Raw genomic sequence first — 11041 nt, 5'->3', positions numbered from 1 at the left:
ATAAGATTTCTGTCCTTGAATGATCAGTCTTTTAGTTCCATGTTCACAGCCTCTTTGGCAATATCATCACTCATCATTTTAACAAAAACATATAAGTTCATTAGCCAAAACTGGGTATTTCCATGTTAGACCCTGAACCTACCTTCCAGAATAGTTAGTATCTTAAACACAATATGATCAATGCCAAATTTTGGATCATCTCCAGGTCCCATACCTACTATTTATGTAGGAAACATCAGTTAATGAAACCTCTGTCTACAGAGATTCTGATTCCTGACACCTTTGAGAAAACTTAGACCCTGCTTTATCTCTCACACCTAATTCATGAAATCCTGCTAAGTATGCTTTCTAACTGTCTCTGCTTTCCTTTCCTATAACAACTGCTAAAGTTCCAAGCTATTATTATATATTACTTGAACTACTGAATTAACCATTTAATTGGCCTCCTTACCTTCATTCTTACCTGCCTTTAATCTACCTTTGATTATACTGCTAAGTAACAGAACATGAAAGCATGTTTGATTTACATAAACAGAGTCTGATTTAACTATATTTGAAAGTAGCTTCAAAGAGCAATTAACCATATTTCCATACTTGGTGAATGATCTGGCATGTTGTTCTTCAGGTTGCTAATTATAGAATAAGATTAGTCTGTAAAAAGTAAGTTCCTCACATATGGTTGTAATGTAATATAGCCACCCATTACCACCACCGCAACAAGTGGAACTACTACTGGCTTTCATCAGGGAATAAATGATCCATTGACATACACTGTCAGAGAAAATCTGTTTAAACTTCTGTTTCACTCCTGCACTTGGCTCCTTTTGACAAAAAAGAAATTTACCCTGGCCCAAGAACAACAGGGCTAAAATAACTTTTGAATATGGAAGTTAAGGAGGAAATAGAATGAGTTTCTGATCTTGGAAACTGGAAATAGTTTTGAATGTAATCTGGACATTGGGCCTGTAGTTTAAACCAGATCATGAATCCTTAGTGGATAGAGAAAGCAAGGTATAGCTTTGAATTAAAAGGATTGAGCTCCAAAAAGCCACAGAGTGAGACATTTCTAAAAGAGTTCCCTCATAAATTGAATGATTCTGGTATCTAATTAACTACTGGACCAATCTGCTGCCCATCAAAAATTTATACCCTTAAAACATTAATCATACTGTTGAATAATATTTTCAATAAATGGTAATAAGTTCCACTATTGAGAAAAAATCCTGGAAAAGATTAAATATCAAGATTCCATTCCAAAATCTGATACCCTTTCAGGGGAAAAAAAAAAAGAAAAAAGAAAGAAAATTGCCCAAATTGGGACAGGAGATTGATTACTGGATACCCTTTTAGTGGTCACTCTGGCTTTTATCTGATTCTCCAAGTGTGTGTAGCTTTAACTGGCTTTCTGTTGATTAGGCCATTTTTCAGCTCTGTAAGAGTAGAAGGTAGCTTATTAAAAAATGGCAGCAGTCCAAATCAATATGGCCCAGTAAGAAAAGCTAAAATTGACTTCTGCCCTGTAGAAAAGATGATACCAAATATTACCTATTGCTGTTATGTAGAAAATCCAACAGTTTTGCATTTATTAGCAAATTAATTTAAGCATTCTGGAGTACCAATTCTGCTTTGAATTGCTTATAACATCTTACTGGTTCCCTTAATTAATGAGTTAAATAAAATCTTTGACCCATGTTTATTTTATGAGAGAATCTTTTTTACCTTTTTGAAAATTATAACTTAGAAGCTTTCAAAAGAAAGCTCTAGTAAGTCTAATCAATAAATTCAGTGAACCCTCTGATTGGAAGGTACAAAGATTTTGTTGCACAGTCAGTGAAAGTGACTGACTTATTTCACATAGATTCTACACATCAAGAAGATGAAGTAGGAAAATCTTGCCAAACAAAATGATTTTATAATCTGCTATCTAGATGTGTAGTATTTCTAAACATAGAAATCTTTAATTTACATTTTGCCTAAAGGCACCAGGTGCTGGATATTTCTTATGATTTGGTTTCTATGTGAATGTTTCTTGCATTTGTGACTAGAGGTGTGGAACTGGTAAAAGGATCTTTGTGATGCAGACTAATGTAGATTGGAGTAAACATCTCTGAAGTTAAATTGCTTGGGCTTTTTAATGAAAGTTACAGTGTATAATAACAAAACAATAATAAAAATAAATAAATAAAATTTCCCCTCTTCAAAATGTCTCTTCTGTCCTTATATGTAATCAAATGCAGTTTGATTCTACAAACATTTTTTTTTAATTCATCTACGTCAGTGAACATGGCAATGTATTAGGTCCTTACAGTGCTAAAAGAACTCATTTTACAATGGAGCTCCAAATCAAGTAGAAGAGAATGAAATCCTAACACATCAGCTTGTCATGTATAGATGATTGATATGCTTTGTGAAATAATATGGTGCTGGGATTTATTCCTTTCCTTAAAGTGTACATTCAGATTAATATGATAATAAGAGGCCCCACAAACATCTTGAGAACTGAGCATCAGCACTTTCTAGGAACCCACTGCAGCGCCACAGTGAAGAAAGGGAACTGTATATCTACTCAGTACGAGGGCAGCTGATCTCCTGAGTGACAGTGACCTTCCTAGATTACACTGAATTCAAATGTTTGGTAATACAATCTGTTAATTTAGAGTTGTCCCAAGTGAATTTTTTCTTTTATTTTTATTTTAAGTTATACCAAAACTTAAAAAAAAATCTAATCATTTTAAAGGAAGGTCCCAATAATAATTGTTAGAAGGTCATCACCACACAGGAAAACGGATTCATAGGAAAGAAAGCAAATGAGAATGTACTGCTGCTGCTCTCATCTTGGTTCACCATAGTGAAAATGCAATCAGAACAGTACATGACAATGTGGTACAGCTGGAGAAAAAGCTAAATCTGCAACACCCATGTGCATGACAAAAACCTGGGCACAAAAATTTTTATAAAGGAGAAACAGGATAACAAATCCATGGCTATAGACTGGTGCCATATGAAGTTTTACTTTTCGCTATAAATGTTTCTGTTAATCAGGTATTGTGATATCGGAAAAGTAACACAAAATGCTATTCTCTTATTTTGCTACCATTTTAAAATTTCTTTTGAGAAAATTCAACTCAATTTACATTTTTAAATCATGTTTCAATTTTTATGAATGTCCTTCATATGAAAATTAAAAGGTGATCTTAATAGAGACACAAATTATATATTATGGAAAGAAAAAGAAGGGTGTGAATAACTCCACCTGGAATGGCTTCATAGCTTGCCTACAAAATAATGGGTAGAGATGAGAGTGAATGGAATTCTAGAAGGAACTAGAAGGAACTCAGGATATGTCAAGTTAATAGTTTTGCTTGCTTTTCTAGTGAAGAATACATAGAAGAAAGCACAGTAAATTGGGCTTGAGGCCTGATTGTAAAGAGCATCAAATGTCACACTTAACTGTTAAAATTTTACTCTCAGGTCACTTTAAATTTATTGAGTGTCAATGGGATGCGATCAGAACTATGATTTGGGTAGATTAGATTGACCAAATTTTCAAAGGAGTCATTATTGGAGGTCAAGATTGAAGTGGAAGGAACCATTAGAAGACTTTTCAGTGAATAAGAGAAAGATAAAGAAGATTGCTCTACAATAGTTTCTTTGGAAATGAAATAGACATATTTCTGAACTTATAGGTGGCAGTATTTTTGTCTTTCATAATGAAATATAATTGGTTAGTTTTTACCTATAGACATTATCCCAGAGTAAACTATTGTTATTTGCTGTTACTTTTAACTTAAGCCTCATTCAATTTGTAACATGACAATGAGCTTGCCATGTGTGCTTCTAAACAACTATGCTGATTTATATTATGGCCTTTTGAAATTGCAATGGTCATGTGTTTTAACTAAAAAACTTGTAATGTAAGTGTACTAATGCTTCCCTTATACCATTTCATACATCTGAAAATGAATACAAAAAATGATTGCTCTGAAAAAAAGCTTTGGTTTCCTTAGAACTCTAAAGATATTCATACCTAGAATTTTCTTTTTAATACTAATTTTTCCACTGTTCTTTATATAAATTCTAGTGAATGTGCTGAAGGCCTAGTAAAAATCTGGAGGTCATATTATAAATCAGATGTTTAAATAATCTGACTTTTACTTTTTCTTTATTTTACTCTCAGGGACACTTTGTGTCCCTGTGGCAGACGTGCTCACTTCGGTCATTCAGTAAACACTTACTGAGCACTGCAACGTATAACTGAATCAGCTACTCCCAGCTTATGAAAGCCAGCTGTTAAATATTTAGGAATTTTGCCAGCTGGTTCGCTAAGCCTGAAATCAAACCCTTAAGTGTTAGACCCTTGATTTCAATGATGACCTGGCCTCGGGACCTTAAGTCCAATAAGAGCTACCATTCATTGAGGGCTCACTCTGCGCCAGTCTAAGTGCTTAGCACTGAATATGCCTCACGTAGTCAATCTTTACAACTACCCTATGAAGGAGAAACTATATCCACAGACACATGAGGAGACTGAGGTTGAAGATGATAAATAGCTTGACAGAACTCACATGATTTGAAAGTGGTGGAACTAGATTCATGCCGAGTTTATGTACTCTAAAGCTTAGCCTCTATTGATTACCATCTACAGAAACCCATAACTGGTGGGAACGATTGTTGAGTGGGAAAGTGGGACACAGAGGTTATGGGCAGAGGATGGATTTCATTAAGAGGGATGCTTGAGCTGCCTGACACTTACAAGAAATTTTCTCCTGAAAGGGCAGAAGTTTCAGTCATTCTGGAAAGCAGCAGGAGTACACTAGGTGTGGAAGAGTACAGCAGCTTCTGGGAATTTTATGGAGCAATTCAGGAGACTAGAGTTAGAGGAACTGTGTATCAATTATTGAGCCTGGAAGATGAAGAGCTTCACATCCTGTTCTAAGGAGCTTTGGTTTTATTTCCAAGGCCCTGGAAGGACTCTGAGCAGGGAGTTATATGATGAGATTGACAATGTCTCTGCCCAGTAAGAAGCCGTTACAGAAGTGGGGAGGCATACAACAAAGACTGGAAAATAATAAGCACTAATATAGCAACAACATACAAATAAGTTTGATTCAGTGTGCTGGGTACATCAGTGCTTGAGAAAAAGCATAGAAAAGAGTGATGAAGGTCAGGTATGGTTAATAAGGAAAGGCTACCTGGAAGAGGTTTGTTTGGAGTCCAGGTTTAATCTGAGAGATGTGGAGAAATAAAATAAGGACAGAAAGAAGCATCATAAGTAGAAGCAATAAAACCAAGAAGCAAGAGGAACAAGTTCTATTGGGAGACAAGGAGTGGGGTTGTATGAGAACGAAAGATGAAATTATTTCTATTATGTAATTCATTCAGGAATGATAGGAAAAAAATATCTGTCATTATTTTGATAAAGAAACAGCAATGTTTTCAGAGATTTTAATCAATTTTATAATCATGTGATTATATTAGTTAACCCCTTGAGAAAATTCTCACTTAAGATACACATGTGTAAACATATTAACAAAAACTTGGTAAGAAATTTCAGTGTTTTGTGAGACATAAAATAATTAAAACAGACTTTGATTTTAGAAGTGAGTTAAGGAGATAAGCTTACCACACATAGAAGTATGTGACAACATTCGCTGATACAAGTCTATATTTACATTGACATATGCAGAATAAATGGAAAGTACAAATAAAGCAGTACTGTTCCCTGGAGAAAAGATGTACAGTAAGCAATAGTGATTCTTCTCTTGAAGTACAGAGTTACATTCCCCAGAGCTAACTGGGAAAGGTGTTACCTTCCAAGAAATTCTTATCTGAGATAAGATAAGGCGGAATCTGCCAAACCAATAAAAAGCCCTGACAGCTTCTTTCTTTCTTCCGCTGATTCCTGAGAAAATGAGTAATATCTCAGGAGGGAATGTGAATTACATCTCTAGTTACTTTGAAGTCTTAGGATGAAGTCTGAAGGATTCAGGGCAGAGAAGTTGGATTGTACAGATCAAGTAATATCTTTATCGAATTGAAAAATGCATTTTGGAGACAAAGAAGAATTTGGATGTGAGGCCATGCAGATGATGAAAAAAAAAAGTAAAAAAAAAAGTGATTGTATTTTCTGAGCTACTGCTCCTCATTTCAGAATGATGGATGTCAGAGAAGGAAAATGGAACATTTCAGGAGAAAATGAAAGGAACTAAAGTTAAGGGTTTTTTTCATATGCTGCTTCCCATAGGAAGACTTTCTGTTCATTCTTGTGACCTTTATCATTTTAGATTATTTTTTCTTTGGATGAAAAGAGAGACAGCACACTTTTATATATTAAAATATCACAAACATAAATATAGGAGGGGTTGATAATTTAGGAATTCAATTGTATTGCTATTTTAAAAGAAGAGCCAAATAAATAGAAAGAAACACAAGCAGTATTAATGTAAATTCCTACACTTAGGTACAGAAATTAGTTTGACAAGTACAGGATGATAGAAAATTGGCTTAATCGCTTTTGGGGTAAAAAAAAAAAAAAAAGTAAAAAAGAAAACACCTGGGTGGATAAAGTTGATTTTACAATTCTATATAAGCCAACTGTGTGATGTGGCAGCCAAAATATCTTACAAATCCTCAAACTGCATTAGCAAAATTATAGAGGCCAGAGAAAGCAAAGTAATAATTCTCTGGCTCTCTGCTTTGCCCAGACCACAACTGGAGCTATGTGTTAATTTCCAGACCCCAATGACAGGTAATTATAGTATATTCCCAGGAATATAATCAGTTGTTAAGTACTATGGAAACCATGGCATATGAGGTACAGTTGGGGAAAAAAATCGTTGTGCTTAACTTGGGCAAGAAGACATTCTTTATAGACACGGCCTTCAAGTCTTTGAATGACAGTCATGTGGTAGAGTTTCTATTTTTGACAAGTAGCTTTGGAATTGTGATTAATGCCAATTTAGAGAAACATTTCAGGGAAAAAGATGCTGGGATTACGTACGGGAGGGCTTTTTAAAATTTGAACTATCAATGCATGGGCTACTTCATGAAGCAGTTGCAGGTCACTAAATATATTCCAGATAGAGACAGCTGGAGATCAGCAACATGTGCCCGAATCAGCTACTACCAGCTTACGAAAACCAACTATTAAATATTTAGGAATTTTGCCAGTTGGTTTGTGAAGCCTGAAATGAGCAAACTGTGGGAATATTTACACTAGAGACATTGGCAAGCACTATCACGCAGCTGGATTGTTACAGATGATGTCAGGGCAATGGATTGAGTTTTCACCATTCCAAATCTAAAAACCTATGGTTGTATTAGTATGTAAGTACCAGAATATAAGCTGACTTTAAAATTAAAAAAAAAAAGATTGTAATACGAATAATAAAGTCAAGGAAATTTGTGAAGGAGTAAAATGGCAAGAATAAATGAAAAACAAATACTAGGGCAGTGCATTATGTTCTGTTTGAACAGGAGAAAAAGAATTAGGGAGAACTTTCTAAATATTTTGAATTAGGCGTTTGTGAAATGTGCTTCCTTGTGGGGAGGAAGGTATAATATCTGTTCTTTTTTCTTTTAGAGATAGATATATTAAGGAGCAAATGATAAAATTATATCCAGAAATTGCCAAATGCATTAACTACAAATTTCGAATCTAGAAATAAGACTATCTTCCAAAAATGAAAATACATTTTCACTGTGTTTTTCATAGTTAAATGTAAACGCTACATGAGATCACTGCTTCTGTAACATGAATTTATATTCTTCATTCTATAATTTAGAGATGGGCTAATTATTCCTACATTTAATCATAAACATAAATTATCTTAATTCCAGGGGTATTTAAGATTCTTTTCATATGGGTGGCCCTTTTGATATATACTTAATTGGTGCCTGACTTGAATGTTTTTGCTGAAATAGCCACATTAAAATGATCTGTGAAAACAAAGCTCTCGTAGTCCTTCATGTTAAAAATAATGATGATAATAATAATAATGAATTAACCATCCCACATTTCAAACTGCGATAGATTTGAAATAAAAAAAGATAATTGTTATGTGAAATTTTAATAAACTTTTATAGCTATTTCATTTCAATGAGGAAGAGAAACTTTTCCAATGTGAAAATTTTCCTTTCTACTCTCCATCATAACAGCACAATAAGGAAATAAAAATGCAAAATTCTATATTTATCTCTTCTCTCTTTGAGTACCTACAAAACTATGTATGTGTATGTTCCTGATATGCTGATAATTACATTATGCCTCACATGTTATAATTATTTTTACATTAACTAAAATTCTACTACTTATTGGATCCTTAAAAACAATGTCACTTTTGTGCACACACAAAACTATTTACAATAACATTTCTGTGGTACATATTAAACAAATATTTTTGAATGAGGAAGTTAGTTCAGCTTTTTCTGTTAAATAAAATGAGTGACATGCTGTTTTTGTGGATCTATCCATAAATGATATCAGCCATTACTCTACTATTTTCTCCATAATCTGAGGTGCTCCTTTTCTGTGGTCATCATTCAAAGTGTTGATTTAAAATTTATACATAAAAGTTAAGTTATGATTTTTTTGTAGAATGAAGTTGTGAATGAACAAGTATTATGTTTAATGAGATCTAAAATAAATATATGTGTAATAATTTCACCAAAAAATATATATTCCTATACAAATAATACACACATATACAGAAACACACACATACGTATATATATATATATATACACACACATATATAGGTTTATGTAAAAAGCATGGTATACACATACATACATATGTAAAATACAGATCATTATCCATATATATATATGGATATATATATTTGTTACACCAATCATTTATTCATTCAATAAATATTTAAGGAGAGCTTACTGCTTGCCAGATACTGTTTTAAGTGCCTTTGATACAGCAGTGAATGAAAAGAAAATAAAGATGCTTGTCCTAGTGGAGCTTACATTGTAGTAGAGGAAATAGCCATTGAACAATAAATATACATTTTAAAAAGTGATTAATATTTTTTTGTGAGAAGGTAATGTTTACTATGGGAGAAAAAAAGAGTAAAGGGGCAAGGTACAAACAGGGATACCAGTTTGGTGACTATTTCAGACTGTAGTTTGGACCAAGGACAAGAGTTAGATTCAATGTACATTTTTTGAGGTTAACAGGATTCCTGACAGAAGAGGTATGAAGTGTGAGAAACAAGAAGGAGTCATGGATAATGCTAAGGTTCTGAGCCAGAACTACTATAAATTGTTAGACAACTCAGTTGTGGAATATACTTGTGCATGTAGCAAGCTTGTGCTACATACTTGTGCATGTAGCAAGTTTGGGAAGTATGTCAAGAGCAGAAATTAGGAAATTACAATAGAATGATCAAGGATAAGCCCATTACATGGGTGAAATTATTCATAGATTTCAGACCACAGAATGAATCTGAGCCAGAACTAACAGACTTTGTTCAAATGAATTGGAAAATAATGATATTTTTCTCCTTAGTTACCACAAAATGGTAATTAACATATATTTTATATTAATTCACATAAATTATAGGATGTCTGACAACATTTTTTTTCCTGTATCTTTCTTAACAATAGTATCATACATGCAATTAAGAAGTTATCCTTTTTATGGCATTAAATTCCTAAGGGAAGGCATTCTTCAAAGAGTTGAATACTTATTGGTGTTGCAGTTAAGGATTCAGTGTGTCCACCATTTGACTATGCTCTTTCCAACTGATGCTGCTTTATCAGGTTTGTATGAGCTGTGAATCTTCCCCACTGGATAATAAAGTGCCATTAGTTTTGATTTTCATTCAGTAGAGTTTATTATTTTATTAAGTGAAATTGGGATTAAACTGACTTTTACATTGCCAATATATAAATGACCAGTTGAGCAAATGAATCCTGTACAAAGAACAAATGACCTCAAGATACATCCATGTTGTCACAAATGACACTATTTCATCTTTTCTTGTGGCAGAGTAGTATTCCATTGTGTATATATACCACATCTTCTTTATCCAATCATCTGTCAATGGATCTTGAGATTATTATGGTAAGTGAAATAAGTCAGACAGAAAATTTAAGAACCAAATGATTTCACTGATATGTGGGATATAAAACTGAAATCCCACATAAGGTATTTCAAAGGAACAAGACAAAGAAAGAAACAAAAACTCATAGACACAGACAATAGTTTAGTCGTTACCAGAGGGTAAGGGGGTTGGGGAGTGATAGGTGAGAGTAAACGGGGTCAAATATATGGTGATGGAAAGAGTACTGACTCTGGGTGGTGAACATACAATATGATATACGCATGATGTATTACAGTATTGTACACTTGAAACCTATGTAATTTTACCCCGATAAATTCTAATTGAAAAATAAATAAATAAATAAAATAACCTTTTTGATCAGCTAAAGTAAACGAATGTTTCCCAAGTACAGTATTGTAGTACTGCTGCATCACTACATACAGGTAAAAAGTGTACCTTGTTCTAAGCAGTGCGATAATACAAAAAATAGACACACCATGATTCCATCCTCCAAATGCTCATAGTCAGAGATTAGGTAGTCGAGAGGAAACCCAATATGTTTCATTGTGGGTCTGTGGGAGTGATTAATTCTGATAATGCGATTACGGTAGCAGAGGCTAAGTAGCCCAGATAAGGATGGGTTTAGTTGTTGATTATTTTTGTTTATTAAAATAATATCTCTGCTAGACATTTATTCTTGTTTGACTTCCTATCTCATTTATAGAATCAATTTATTGACCCAGATAGACTAGCTTGGGCACAGGTAGAATGCAACTTTATTTTTTTCACCTCTATTTTTTGGATTTTATCTATAGATTTGTTATTATTAGTTTGTTTTTCCTAGATGAAATAGGGTAGATTTCATAGCTTTTAGCAAATTTTCAAATAACAACAACAACCAAAAAATATTATATATATATATATATATGCTTTTCCCATAAAAATACAGGCTATTATTCAATTTAAAGCTATTTCTCTACCTCAGCTCA

The sequence above is a fragment of the Rhinolophus hipposideros genome (genome assembly GCF_964194185.1).
Source record: "Rhinolophus hipposideros genome assembly, chromosome: 9".
Lineage (NCBI taxonomy): Eukaryota > Metazoa > Chordata > Mammalia > Chiroptera > Rhinolophidae > Rhinolophus > Rhinolophus hipposideros.
Note: the sequence above shows the minus strand (reverse complement) of the source record.